This window comes from Lepus europaeus, chromosome X, assembly GCF_033115175.1.
Source record: "Lepus europaeus isolate LE1 chromosome X, mLepTim1.pri, whole genome shotgun sequence".
Taxonomy (NCBI): Eukaryota; Metazoa; Chordata; class Mammalia; order Lagomorpha; family Leporidae; genus Lepus; species Lepus europaeus.
Genome location: NC_084850.1, coordinates 116,659,252 through 116,674,642, shown reverse-complemented (window position 1 = coordinate 116,674,642; position 15,391 = coordinate 116,659,252). Strand labels below are relative to the sequence as shown.

At 40.2% G+C, this 15,391-nt stretch overlaps 1 protein-coding gene across 9 annotated transcripts in view; it reads right to left on the bottom strand.

The window, feature by feature from the left end:
* Positions 1-15,391, bottom strand: part of DMD (dystrophin) — a 2,142,101-nt gene that overhangs the window by 700,949 nt on the left and 1,425,761 nt on the right. The window lies entirely within an intron of this gene.

Sequence of the window (15,391 nt, the reverse complement as noted above, 5' to 3'; positions counted from 1 at the left end):
AGTGCGAGGTAGAGACAGAGAGAAAGGTCTTCCTTCCATTGGTTCACCCCCCAAATGGCTGCCATGGCCAGAGCTGCACCAATCTGAAACCAGGAGCCAGGAGCTTCTTCTGGGTCTCCCATGCAGGTGCAGGGGCCCAAGCACTTGGGCCATCTTCTACTGCCCTCCTGGGCCACAGCAGAGAGCTGGACTGGAAGAGGAGCAGCCAGAACTAGAACTGGTGCACACATGGGATGCTGGTGCCACAGGCGGAGGATTAACTTAGTGCACCACAGTGTGGGCCCACATAATTTTTAGGAAGTGCCAGGCTCCTTCTTTCCTCCAACCTTTACACGGCTTGTTTCTCCACCATGGAAATCTTGTCTCCCTCTTGTTTTCCTGGGTACAACTCCATGTCCCTGAGAAGCCATCATTAAAATTCCATTGTTTACACAAAGTATTCCCTGCTACTCCTCTATTGTGCTACTGCAGACTGAGTTAGGAGATTCTTCCTGGTTCATCCACAGAATTCTAAATGCTAGTGTTTGTCACATAGGGTTAATGGCCTTACTTTCTGTGAGTCTAGGAATAGCGCTCACCTGGATCACTATTGTATCCCTAGCATCTAACACATAGCAGCATGTACTAAGTCTTAAGAAATTATTTAGAGGTCACTGCTGTGGCTTAGTGGCACCTGTGGCACCGGCATCCCATACGGGTGCTAGTTCAAGTCCCATCTGCTCCACTTCCAGTCCAGCTCCCTGCTAATGTGCCCGAGAAAGCAGTTGATGATGGGTCTAGGCCTTGGGTCCCTGCACCCATGTGGGAGACCCAGAAGAAGCTCTTGGCTCCTGGCTTTGGCTCTGGCTGTTGTGGCCATTTGTAGAGTGAACCAGTGGATGGAAGACCTTTCTCTCTGCCTCTCCCTATCTCTGTAACTCTACCTCTCAAATAAATAAATAAACCTTTCAAAAAAGAAAAAGACATTGTCTAAAAATAGAAAAAAATTGCATAACACAATGTAGAAGGAATTTCAACAAGTCAAATAGTATACTCGGAAATGGTCTCATTACACTGATGGTGACATCTGCTACTGCCTTTGACCATACACATCAGCTCTCCCCAACTAGTCCATTATTTACAGCAGTCAGTTGAAGCAACACTGTCATAGCTGTTTTCTGTACTTAGGCATACCCTCCTCCCTTAGCAAATGTGTGCTAATCACTTCAGGGTCAAAGACAACTTAGATATGATGTGTAACATGTTCATCTCTAGAACTATGAGCAGAAGCTACATTCCACATGATGTAAAGGCAGTTCAAAAAGTTCATGGAAAAAAAAGCAACTTTAAGATAAGTTTTTATTGGTGCAAAACATTTTGAAAATCATTCATATGGAGGTTCTTTGAAAAGTTCATGGAAAATTCATATCATGAAAAAACTGTGCTTAGATTTAAAAATTTTTGCATCAAAATAAACATTTTATTTCCATTTTTCATACAATTTCTAAAGTACTCTCACACAGAAATGGTTACCTCAACATAAGGATGAATATTTCTCTAGGTACTTCAATAACTATATAAAACGTGTTCACCAGAAGAAAAAGCAAATTTAAAATCTAGTTATTCCCTCTTTTTAATTTTGCTCTGGAGATGAGAAAATACTCTTCAAGGTAAGAACTAGTATTTTAGGCTTAAGTGCATCTATAAAACTACTACTTTTTTTTTTCAACGGAGAGTAAAGCACTTTTAATGACTGTACTAAGTATTTCACACCATCTCTTCATTCTTACCATGGGCAGCTTTGCAAATCATCATCCTATGCTAGGCAAAGGGTATTCTTGTTTCTGAGTAAACACTAAAAGTACTTGTAATAATAAATACTTTCTCCTTAGAAGAAACCTTAAAAGGTTAAAGAAGTGTATTCAAAACTCTATATTCCCTTTATTAACTATTATGAATCTATCAGGAAGTCTTTTTCTAAAATAGGGTTCAATGAACTATGGCTTGTGGGCCAAATCTGACCCACTGCTTATTTTTTTTTAATACAGTTTTACTGGAACACAGCCATACTCATTCATTTGAAAACTATCTTTGACTACTTTTGAACTTTGGTAGAAGAGTTGAGTGACTTCAAAGGAGACCTTCTGACTGGCAAAGCCAAAAATATTTGCTATCTAGATCTTTATAGAAAAAAATTATAAACCCCTGATCTAAACCCTTCTTGAAGCAATTTACATTATTAACCTGCACCTCTTACTGAAACAGCGAATTATATAAACTAATAATTTACTTTGTAGAAAGGGATTTTTTATTTGCCTCAAATTACATCTTTCAGGCTTCAAAAAGCATCCTCTAATTGCAGTGTGCTATGATTTGGTGAATAAATTCCTATTGTCACTACTGTAGTTAGATGAACAATGGACTAGAAATAGAAAGAGGAAAGCTTCTGTCTTTTGAGTCTTCTCTTTTTCAGTTTTTCCAACTGCAGCAAAACTATAATCCTTATTCTTCTAGGATATTTTTGTGACACAGTAAATAATATACACATGTAAAAAGTCGTATTTTTTAAGATGGTACAGATTTGAGTGTTCTGATTTCTCTATCTCTGGTTTTACTAACTATAGTCATAACTTGGTTTAGTTTATATTCATGTGGTGGTCTGGCCAATCTTAATTTTCCTTTAGTTATTCCGCCACCACAGATTTATTCCTTGAGTGTGCATCCCACAGCAGGGCATATTACTGACCTCATCTAGTCCGCCCACTCAGGTCTGCCCACTCATTCCTCTCAATCCACTTGCACCCACTGCTAGCTCATGCTGGCTTTCAGTACAGTGCTTTATATTTATCCACATGGGAAGAATAAATCCCAGTCAAAAGGCAGGCGTAAGTGGGGCACCAGCAAGTTCAGAGGTCAGCAACATCTATTTTGACGAGTTCCAACACTGCTCTAACTTTGCTCCCTTGTATTTCCACAGGCATTTCAATATTATCTAGTCTCACGGTGTTTTGTATTATTCAGGCAAGAAAGCTTCCTTTCAAGTGAAATTTAAAGAAAGATCACATCATGTGTAGCATTAAAAGAGGAAGGGCAGCAGACTGGTTGCAACTGGAAATGGGAAGCCAGATGAAGTCTGGGGACTTTTCTGGAGGAACATGTACTTCTTGAGGGCAGAAGGGAATGTCTTTCAGAAGAGACGATGGACCTTAGGTTTCTGGTTTGCATGCTTAGTTCAGTGCAATCTCGCACAATATTCCTTTCTATTATTTCATGCTACAGTAGGGATGGGGTCCACTCACTCACCAAAGCTACTAAATAAAGAAAATTCTACGGGATAATTTGGAAAACTAGGTCTGAACACAAAAATGTATCTACCAAAGGGGTCATGGTATCATTTAAAAATAGACTAGGTGAAACACTGTTTAAATGCATATATTTGAAATTAATTTAGTTTATAAGGTGAACGAATTTTTTATATGTCATATATACAGATTAGGAGCATAGAGTGATACTTCCCACCCTACTCTCCCTCCCACACTGCCACCCTCCCTCCTTCCTCTCTTATTCTTTTAATTTTTATAATGACCTACTTTCAGTGCACTTTATACTCGTAAGATTAACCCTACACTAAGTAAAGAATTCAACAAATAGTAAGCAGAAAATACCACTGTTTCTCAACAGTAGAGACAAGGGCTGTAAACAACAGATCTCAAAATGTCAACTTTGCTTATACACATTACATTTTTTGTACTCTATTAGTCATCACAGATCAGGGGAAAATATGATATTTGCCTTTGAGAGTATTGTTGAAATTAATTGGGAAAATATTTACTAACATAACAATATGCTAGAGTTGATTATATAGTACATGGAGTATTCACAGAATACACAACTAAGATGTAGTATGTTTAATATAAACGTAAAAGATAGCACGGATTTTAGAAAGATGTGGGTCTAGGACCATGCTTTGCCTACTTAGTATCTAGGTGTTTCTGGGATTAGCATTCTCTCTAGGTCCCCGTTTCCTCCTATGTAAGAAAAAAATTGTAGTACACATCTTATAAGAGTTCTTTAAGATTAAACAGAACATTGCACAAAGAATGCTTAGCCAAATGCCTGATATGAGCAAGGCATCCATGGATGTTAGCTCTAAGATAAATATTAGGTATGTTGGGGTCAATGCAAAAGCCATGGGGAATAACTGAGATGAAATCAGGTATTATTTTTGAAAACAGCCATGATATGGCTATGTACTACTGAAAAAGAACCAGACTGTGAGACCTTATAGACCCTCTAACTGTGTTAAACATGAAGTGACAATGTGGTTTTGCCTGATTTACATCAGACTTTTGTTGTTTAAGCATATTTTCACCAATATACTCAATATGAAGTGTTCATTCATCCAGATAATAGATACAAAATCATGCATCCAAATGTTCCTTGGAGTCAGAGATCAAGATGAAAATCCGTAGGATCGTACAGATTTGTGTCTATAAACTTGCTTATTATATTCACATTCAAGGAGGTTGGAAGGGATAGTGTCAGCTTTTTAACCAGAATCTTTTCATTACTTCTCCCTGTTGGGTTGCAGCACATGCTGTGAGTGACCTCCAGAGATTCCTCAAGCTATAAGCAGAAAGCAAATTGAATCTGAAAGCTTTATTAGACAAGTTTGTCTTTCAGCTTGTGGGAGTGGATGTCAGCTGTACTGGACAAAAATAAAATTTCTTGAAAAGAAAATCTCAAATCAAATTGCACAATTCAATTCTGAGTTAGGTCCTTATTTGCTAAACATAGAGTGCAGGTTCCAAAGAAAAAGATGTATTTTACTTCAGAGAAATAAGAATCAGCAAGAAGAATGGTAAGATTTCTCTTCGGATCATTCCAAACTCAGTAGGTAAAAATGCTTATCACTAAGTCATAGGGTTAAAACACATGCTAATAATCAATGAAACAAATTTGTTCCCTCTTTTCAAGGAAAATAAGTTCTTCCACTTATAATCCGGAGCTAACATTATAGAAAGCTTCTTTATATCTTTTATTCATACATTTTGGGGGAGGGGATTAATGAATAAAACTAGGAAACAAAGTGAACATTGGGGATTGACTATTCTGTTTTAACTCAATATTGTTATGTTTATAGAGGCACTTTACTTTCTGCTTTTTGTTGTTGGAGAAAAATGATTTTTGAGGGTATGATAATGATTCCAGAATCAAGAATTGAAGGCATTAAAATTCTCATTTTTCTTCTATTGTGGGTCTATAGTGCAATTTAGACACTGGTATAGTTAATGCCATTAGCAAGTTTACCTAAACATTAGGATATCTAAATTGAGTGTCTGTGTAATGAACTCATCATGAACTGGCAAGCACCTTGGATATCAGATTAAAACCTATTTTCTTTAAATTATTGAAGATGAGAGAAGAAATGAATTATATGAATATTAAGAAGACCATAGATAAAGCAGAGCTTCTTGAGTATCAAGACACCTTCAGTAATGAAGGTCATGGAATGAGTAAGATCTGGCTTGAGAGATTTTCATTAAAGCCACAGAGCATCCCTATTTCAACAGTTCTGAAGTTGTAAAAGCAAAACAAAACAAAAATAGGATTCACCACTGAGATTGCAAAGATAAACCTATCAGCTATGTCTCAGCAGGAAAAAATGTTGAGATCTGTAAGAATATTGAAGAGCAGTGAAATCCAATTCAGAAGGTGTTAGTTTGGATATGAATTCTGCCTCTCAACAGCTGCACAAGCATATATAATCACTTAATTTCACTGGTATTATAATTATATGGGAAGGTTGACTTATTTGCTGCAACTCTAACATAAATTACTTAACCATCCAGTCAAAAAAGCCTGCTTGAATACCTACTACATATTAGCTATTGAATAAAATCTAGACATAGATTGCAGCAGGCTAGAAGGGTAGGAAAAGGGTAAAACAGACATTTTAATGTGACTAAGTCATGCATCAACCAGTAATTACCAAATACGTTCTAATTATGAAGTCCACAACGGAAAACTAGTATCAGAAACACACTTAGCAAGAGGGGGACCTCATGCTAAAACATTTGAGAAATGATTTATTGTTGACAGGCCATGGAGATTTGCCTGATTTATGTTACAAAAGGGAGGTTTGAAGGGAGAGTAAATAATAGATTGCAAGAGTAAAGACTGTCTAAATGTGCAGCAAGGAGAAATGTTCTTTTTCTACTCAATAAATTAAGACGGAAACTGGAATTTGAATTAGGCAATTGAAAGATTTCTGAGTATAACTGTAGCAGTGGAACTCTACGTACTTCTCATTATTTAAGGAGAGTGTAGGCAGTTATCTTTCCCAAGATTGCTTCCAAGAGAAAGCAAGTTTTTCCAAAGATAGTGGGGAAGAAAGATCAACCTAATACTTTTCAGACAACAATCTTAAAATCTACAATGTAAGTTTAACACTACTACAACTTCCTTTTGGAATCATTTTTATTTGAGGGCAAAGCTATATTCAATTTTAAAACTTGTCAGCAGAGTTTTGCAAAATATTAGGAATCCATATTAAAGCCTTCTGTTGTGAGCTGTGGGGCACTTATTTTCTTGAGTTTTTCTGATAGTTTTAATTTCCCATCAGTCACATGGCATTCAACATTACAAAATATTGTAGAGTGATTTCAAGCGAAGATTCTTTCTTGGAGGAAGTTAAATAATTTGAGAAGGTTAAGGTAATTTTAATTAATTAACAGTTTTTTCTGTCACAATGCAGGACATGTGTAATTGAAAAATCTCTAATGATCAGAATACTTTATTTGGCCATTTGTGTTCATCTGCTCCTCCTCCTCCTCCCCCTCCTCCTCCTATGTGTGTGTGCGCACATACACACACATACAGATACACACACAGAAACTTCCAGGAATGCTTCCAATAAGCATTAGAAATGATGGATTAGAGCATCTCTTCCTTTGCCAGTTCAGCTCCCAAAGCATAGCTCAAAACAGAGATGGTAACCAAGCAGTAGAAGTGCCATAGGGTTAAGAGAGGAAGAAAGAGAATCTCATCATCACAATACAGATCACTGATATCTAAGGAGACTATCACTGTCTTGGATGTTAACAATGCTACTGTTATGCATTGCCTGTTAACCAGGGAGCATTGTCTGAAGAAGCTGCCCAGGGCCAGAGATCCCACTGCCCACATATAAAGATTTCCCTCTGATCAATGGGATTGATACTGGGGGCTCCCTAGCCCCAGTTTATTGTTGTCACTTCCCTTTTAATATTTCAAACACCTATACCTCTTATGGCTTTAAGTTTTTGAAATTATTCAAGTGAGAGACAGAGAGAGAGAGAGAGAGAGAGAGAGAAAGCATGAATGAGAATGAACACATCCATCCTCTGATTCACTCCCCTAAATGCCTACAATGGCATAGCTGGGCTGAGGCCAAAGTCAGGAACTCAATACAGATGTCCTATGTTGGTGGTAGGGACCCAACTACTTGAGCCATCACCTGCTGCCTCCCAGTGTGTACATCAGAAGGCTGGAATCAGTATCAGAGCCAGGATTCACACCCAGGTATATCAATACAAGATACAAGTATCTCAACTCACATCTTAATTGCTAGCATGAACACCTTCCTATGATTTTTAAGTTAATTTGTGCCAAAAGTTGAAATGTCTGAATTTGCTCAAGTTGCTGAAATATCTTGAGAATGTACTTAATTTGATTTCTTATAACTAAGAAGTTTCCTATTTTTGGGGGTACTGTTGAGGAGGTCAATTTGGGAAGGTAAAGTTATCAAGTTCCCATGACTTTTGCCCTTGTCCCCTTATCTCTGTGCTCCCATGTCTTTGTGCCTCCATGGTAACCGGTGTCATGGTAACCAACAGGCCCACCTGCTTGGCTAGCTGGCCACAGCCTTAATATGTAACAGTTGGGCTACAGGCCACTATTGTTTATAATGCCATGTAAGCAACTGGGTGGCATGGCTAGGCTCAGCCAGCTGCTTGTGGATAGATGTGGATGTGTGTGTGCAGCTACTGGTGGATACAGCTGTATGTGGCTACATGTGGATGTCGACAGGTAACTCTGTGTATGTGTCCAGTGGCTGCCATGGACACAAACGAAGATATCTCCTCTAGACCCACCACCATTAGGGGCAATTGGCTGTTCTGAGTGCATTTCTCACAACTGTGAGTAAAGGGGTATATAAACCCCCAAATGGCTCCAAGCTGTTCTGACATGTCCCAATCTGGATCTTCTTGCCCTGAGTCCTAAGGCCTGGGCATACAGGTATAAAATTTTTCTCCTAGTGTATTAGACTTTGAGGAAGTTTCCAGGCTTAGAGGTATTAAATATAAATCAGTGATACTATGGCCATATCCTCAATGTTGGCAGGAGAGAAGTCATCTGTTAATGAGGCAGAGGAAGATTTGGCTCCACTCACACTGACTTGCCTTACTTGAAAAGCTCAGATGAAGCAATATCAATAGAAATGGGAAAAGAATTGGAGGACATCTCTCCCCATGTGTCTGAGAGGCATCTGACCACAAGAGAGGAGTAAGCATGTAAGGAGGAAGCACTGGCAACTTCCTTTCTTTCTACTCTCATTACCATTGCAGGTTAATGAGGGCTGTTTTCACACTCAATTGTTTTCTTACATTTTAAAACAAACAAACTGCAGTATATCAAGATTGTAGTTACGCTCCAAATAACCTCTTGCTTTTATCAAACTGCCTAGATATTTAAAATATTTTTGAGCTAAGTGCAACTAATAATTGCATAAGTAACTCATGTTTGAGGGTACTTCAAAAAGTTCACGGAAACAGGACATTAAAAGCTAACGCACAGTTCCATGAACTTTTTGAAGTCCCCTTGTATTTAATACATTATTTTATGTATTTTGTATTTGAGAGGGAAATGGACAGAAAGAGACAGGCCAATTGAGCTCCCACCCATTGATTCATTCTCTAAATGTCCACAACATAGAGGGCTGGCTGAGACTGAAGTCAGGAGCCATGACCTCAATCCCATATCGCAGGCAAGAACAGGAAGTCAAGTTCTTGAGCCATCATGGCTGCCTGCCAGGGTGTGCATTAGTAGGAAGGTGGCATCAGGAGCTAGAACAAGGACTTGAACCCAGGCACTCTAATATGGGATGTAGATGTCTTAGTGGGAATCTTAACCAGCACTTTACCATTAAGCCATATGCCCACCCATGATATTTAATTTAAATGTAGCCTTCAACTATTCAAGTGAAGAAAAATCACCGCTTGAGATATGGTGTACTGATTAATAACATAAGCTTTGGAAACATCAAGACTTATCTTTGAATATTCATTCTGCTACTGCCTAGCTTTGTAACCTTGAATCAATTATTTAACCTTCTGACACTTGGTCTTGTCATCTGGAAAACAGTCTAGGGGTTAAGTCTAAGTCATTTAATTGGGAAGTCAACCCAGAAAGCCATGGTAGAGGAGGAAGGAAACGAACGAAACTGGTATGGAAGCCTTTACAAATCTTACTAACGATCAGCGGTTCAGCTCACTGGAGACACTTGGTACGCAACATGCCTCAAAAGTATCCTACCCAAGGGGTACAGAAGATACAATATTTACCCAACAACTTCTGTCCATCGGTGTCTAAGAGCTGTCTTAGGGGTGCTTTTTTTTTTTTTTGACAGGCAGAGTGGACAGTGAGAGAGAGAGACAGAGAGAAAGGTCTTCCTTTGCCGTTGGTTCACCCTCCAATGGCCGCCGCGGTAGGCGCGCTGCAGCCTGCGCACCGCGCTGATCTGATGGCAGGAGCCAGGTGCTTCTCCTGGTCTCCCATGGGGTGCAGGGCCCAAGCACTTGGGCCATCCTCCACTGCACTCCCTGGCCACAGCAGAGAGCTGGCCTGGAAGAGGGGCAACCGGGACAGGATCGGTGCCCCGACCGGGACTAGAACCTGGTGTGCCGGTGCCGCAAGGCGGAGGATTAGCCTATTGAGCCACGGCGCCGGCCTTAGGGGTGCTTTCTAATACTTCTGCAAGGTGGTGAGCTTCTCCTGTGGCATGCCCAAGAACCTGGCACAGCTACAGGTACTTTTAGCCAGAAGCCTCAGGTGAGTACTGCATGAAAGGTGAGTACTCAGGGCATATGGGTAGGGTCAAATCTGACCCACTACCACTGTCTCTATAAATAGTTATTGACTCAGAGCTGCACCCCTTAATTTACATAATATCTATGGCATGATTGCTTTTAGCATACAGAGCTGGCCACATGACCCAAAAAGCTGAGCATTTATTATCTGGCCCTATATATCAAGAATGTGTTGATCCCATATCTAGCTGGTAGTGCAACTGAGATTAGAATTTAGGCTTCTTGACCGCTAGTGCTCTGCTTCCTTAATTACACTTGAGACCTGCTCTCTCAAATATTAATTATAGAAAGAGATGGATATAGCAGTGTTTAATCAGCTAAAGAAAAAAACTTAACTGGCACGTCTACAAGTCCATATACAATGATCATTTATTTCGTAGTTATTACCCTGAGATATCTGAATAAACAATTCTGATTTGGAATCTTCACATTAAGCGTGTCCTATATGCAATTTGATTGAAAATACTAAATCAAGTTTTTTTTAGGAGATAAATGTTCTCAGGCCCAGCAGCTTGTGGAGAAGAAAGGATTCATTACTGACATTTACAACCAGATTTGCTGGCTTTTTGCCTCTATCTGCTGTGCAGGCCTTCACAGCCTGGTGCAAGGTTCTGTCTTCTTAAACATTTCTGAATGTCTCTAAAGGAACTTCATATAAGCATGACTATATTCTCCACAGGTCTCTGCTTGGAACACTGAACCCCTCTGTTGGATAAATGCTGCCTGATTTAATGTGTTGTCTACCTCCTTGAACTTCTAAGCCACTAAGTACTCAGTGGGGAGAAAAAGTAGGGGGTGGAGGTCCATAAGCTACCATGGAGGTCTTTTGGTATCCACAGAATTGGATGTCACTGGAATCCCACTCCATGCTGCACACAGCAGCAAGGATGAACTTCTTCCCCACTCACCATAGGCCTGTGACACTAGTTCTCAAGCGCAGTACCAGAGTCAACAGCATCAGCATCACCTGGGAACATTTTAGAGATCTAACTCTCAACTAGACCTATTCAATAAAAAATGCTGGTATTGATGCACATCTGAGCTTTAGTGCGAAGTGTGTGGTTCTAATGTGTAAGAGTTTGAGAGCCAATGACATTGACTACTGGATGTAGACCAACATTTTTTCTATCTACCTTTCCCTCTGTTTCCCAAGATACTGATCTGTGTATCAAGAAGACTACCATAAAACTTTTCATCCAAATATGCATGCCCCTTTTCAATGTGACACTGCAACTCATCCCTTCCAGAAATGAGGTGTTTTCACTCCCCTGCAAAATGGGCTGAGCTTTCAACTTGCTTTGACCTGTAGACTATCGCGAAAATAATGCTGTACAAACTTCAAAATCTAGGCATCAAGGAGTCTTGTAGCTTCTGTTCTCCCTTTCTTGGATCACTACTCTGAACACCATATTGTAAAGACCAGTTCAGCTCACTGGAGGTTGGGAGGCATTGTGAAGAACCATGGTTCTCCAGCTAACAACCAGCTGCCAGATATATGAATGAGCCAATTTTACACCATATAACTTCTGTCGAGTTGCCTGATAATTGCATTCACATCAATAACACCAACCCAAACCATCACAATTATTATCCAGTTAATCCTAAGAAAAACTGCAGACCCACAGAATCATGACCCAATAAACAACTCGTTGTAAGTCATTAAATTTTGGGCCACTTTCATGTAACACTGGATGGCTGTTACATCTCAGTACCCAAGCAACAACAACTGGGAAAGTATTTTATTTTCCATCTTGCCATTTGTTCTGCAAATTGAAACAATTTATACACCTCGGGCAGAACCACTCCACTTAAACAAGCAGCCACAGGGAGCTTGGCTTAGTGTTCAATGAAAGCTATTTGGGTCTCAGTTACCACAAAGGTAAAACGAATATTCATTCAGATGATCATTTCAACAATTAATCCAAGTTCAGAGCTCTGCTCCTAGGAAATTCAGAGTAAGCTGATTTCTTCTACTTCTTAGGTAGAGGAAACAATCCTAACACCTTTAGCCACATACATCCAAGATGGAATTAAATTACGTTAACTGCTGGCTAGCCGCCTCCGTATCTGGAATTGCCATTAGGTTCTTGGACAGAAATATCGTGCAAAGTACAGCAAGGAAACAAAATAACACAAGCTTTGGAGGCTGGCATACTGGAATTGGAATCCTGCCTCTCCCTCCCTCTAGCTGTGTGGTCTTGGTATTTCCCCTCGAAACCTTGGCTTTCCTACCTTTGACAATTGTGGATAACCATATATACTTTGATTACTTTGAGGATAAAAATAGACATATGGCAAATATGATATTAGCACACAACAGAACCAGGGCCATAGAAAAACATTATGATGAACTATAAACTATATTATACTGTAATATTGCAAATGAAATACTCAGAACCATATGACAAATTCTATTTTTAATAGTATATGTATTTCAGATTAATGCCCTGCGAGTCAGAAATTCAGGAATATAAACAGTTCTGAATTCTGATGTTTAAACCACCACATTAAAGGAAAAAAATGTCTTATTTGAATAAAAGCAGCTCTGGCTCTGACTGACTCCCTGTTGATTCGTTTCATTCAACATTTGTGTGTTTAACATTTTGACTTTATGCCCAGCTGTGTGTCAATTTGCTACAAGAAATTAAAAGTCCCTGCTTGAGAAAATTCCTCTCCCTCCATCCCACCCCCACCCCTCTTCTGCTGTTCAGTTCTTCTGTAGCCCTGATTCCAACTCCAAGCTGGGAGCTGAGGACACTCCCAGACTCCCTGCTGGCAGCAATACGGAGGGCGTAGGGGCAAGGCAAGAAGCAGGAGAGGGAATGTGCCCACGGTGCAGGGTAAAGGGAGCTAAGGCAGAGCTGTGGAAGATGTATCTCTCACTGTCTGCATCACTCTTTGCTTTACCTTCTGCTCCAGTCTCACGGATATTATTATTATTCCATCTTGATATTATTCCATCTTGCTCCTCCTTCAGCATCTTTACTCTGACTGTTCTCTCTCTTCCTGGGTTATCAAGCCCCTACCCCCAATACCTACAGCTCGCTTCCTCCCTTACCCCAGCTTTCTAATCTTAGATGTTCTCCTCATGGAATAGTTTCCCTGAGCACACAGTGAGCACTGATGTCCTCACTCCCACTCCCTCGCCCTCTTACCCTGCTTTCTAGTTCTCTATGATTGTGTTTCTTAAATGTTGACGTGTATAGACAGCGATTCAGTGGGTCTGGGGTAGGCCTGACATTCTGAATTTCTACTAAAGGTCCACTTGGCATCTGGAGATTCTAGTCTATAGCACCTGTAACTATTGACACAGTGCATATTTTCTTCTCTATCAGCTCTCACATTTCTCTTTGAATTAGAATATATGGTTGATGAAAGGAGAGACTATCATTCTATGCTGTATGCTCAGCCTAATGCCTAATACATAGGACTTATACATATTTATTAAGTGGATGAATTATATATGTTGCTTCAAATGTAAACAGGAACACTGAATGTATTTTCCACTGAAGAGCATTACTGTTACATTTAGGTATGTTATATGTTGAATGGATTTTGTGTCCTGACTTTGGAGCCTTCATACCATGTGTAAATTAGCTTAAATGGGGTGTATAAATCCTTAAATTCGGAGTTTAACAAACTTATTAAAAATCATTTTAACACAAGAACTGCAGTTAGTCTGAGGCTGAACATACCAGACACAGCTAGAGAACAAGCACTAATAAGTGGTTATGTAGGGACAAACCATGCCTGTGTGCTGAGAACCAAAAATTGCAGCTCATAAAAAGAAATAAACCTGACACAATTAGTTGACTATAAACCCTGATAGAGCATGTTAGTGTCCCAGGTTGACCAAAAAAAAACACAACGCTCACACATCTTGTTCAAGTCTCCAATGCCATTAAATCTAACTCTGATGACTGCTCAGAACCCCCAGGTGGCACATGAGATGCTATCCCAAGATACTATGGTCTTTTTAACCCAATCATTATTTAGGCCTTTTACTAAACTAAGGCTGTCTTACTCTGGCTGTGATTCTTCCAATGTGGTATATTTCCACTTGATATAAAGATCAACTTTACCTGAAAAACTAGTCACCAACCTTTAATACTTCCATCTTTGAAAAACAGAGCAAAAAATTTAAAAAAAACCACAAAGATGTTTTTCATTCTGCCTAATTATAGAATTGGTATAGCAAAGACTTTTTCTGGCTTGCTTCCTTGAGAGTGAAGCCAGCATTAATGTTGCCGTGAGATTTTATGCGTATCTTCCATTAACAACTAAATAGGATGTAAAATAAAATGGACTAAAATATGCAGAAAATCAAACGTTACAAACGTAGCTTTTAACTTTTAGCTTGCAATAATCACAGTCTTCTTTTTCTTGAAGAAAAATGGAGTGTGCTGGCTGGCGCCATGGCTCACTAGGCTAATCCTCCACCTGTGGCGCCGGCACACTGGGTTCTAGGCCCGGTTGGGGCACCAGATTCTGTCCCAGTTGCCCCTCTTCCAGGCCAGCTCTCTGCTGTGGCCCGGGAGTGCAGTGGAGGATGGCCCAAGTGCTTGGGCCCTGCACCCCATGGGAGACCAGGAGAAGCACCCCTGGCTCCTGCCTTCGGATCAGCGCGGCGCGCCGGCCGCGGTGGCCATTGGAGGGTGAACCAACGGCCAAAGGAAGACCTTTCTCTCTGTCTCTCTCTCTCACTGTCCACTCTGCCTGTCCAAAAAAAAAAAAAAAAAAAAAAAAAAAAAGGAGTGTTCTTAAAGTTGCCTTCAAATGGGATAGACAGAGGTGTTAAGGGCAGTATGCAGAGTTCTGTGAATACTGCAGACTTATTCAAGGATACTGATACAGGACTCACTGAGAGAGACATTTCATGTATTCAGTGTCAGGGGATTCTCTGGCATGCATCCTGATCCTCCCTTCAGGGACAGCACGCCCTTTCCTGGCTGCAGGGAGTATTGGTTGTTGATGGTGTTCCTCACTAGGAATTGCTCCCTGCCCCAAAAAACTCTTCCAAGCTCTCCCTTTGCTTCCAGGGCAGAGGAAGGCTGGATCAGGAATACAAGAGCTCTCCCTGCAATCCCACACAGCTCCAGGTCTCCTGTAGGACTGGCTGAGGCCTCTCATTCTCCTTGCCATCCAAAGAACACAGCCCTCTCCAATAAGTCTTTGTCATGCACACTTTGAATCAAAGTCAATTTCCAAGGAACACAATCTAAAACATTCCGCAAAGTAACATGAAGGCTTGTCCCCATCTTCAAAAGCAGAACAAACTTTTC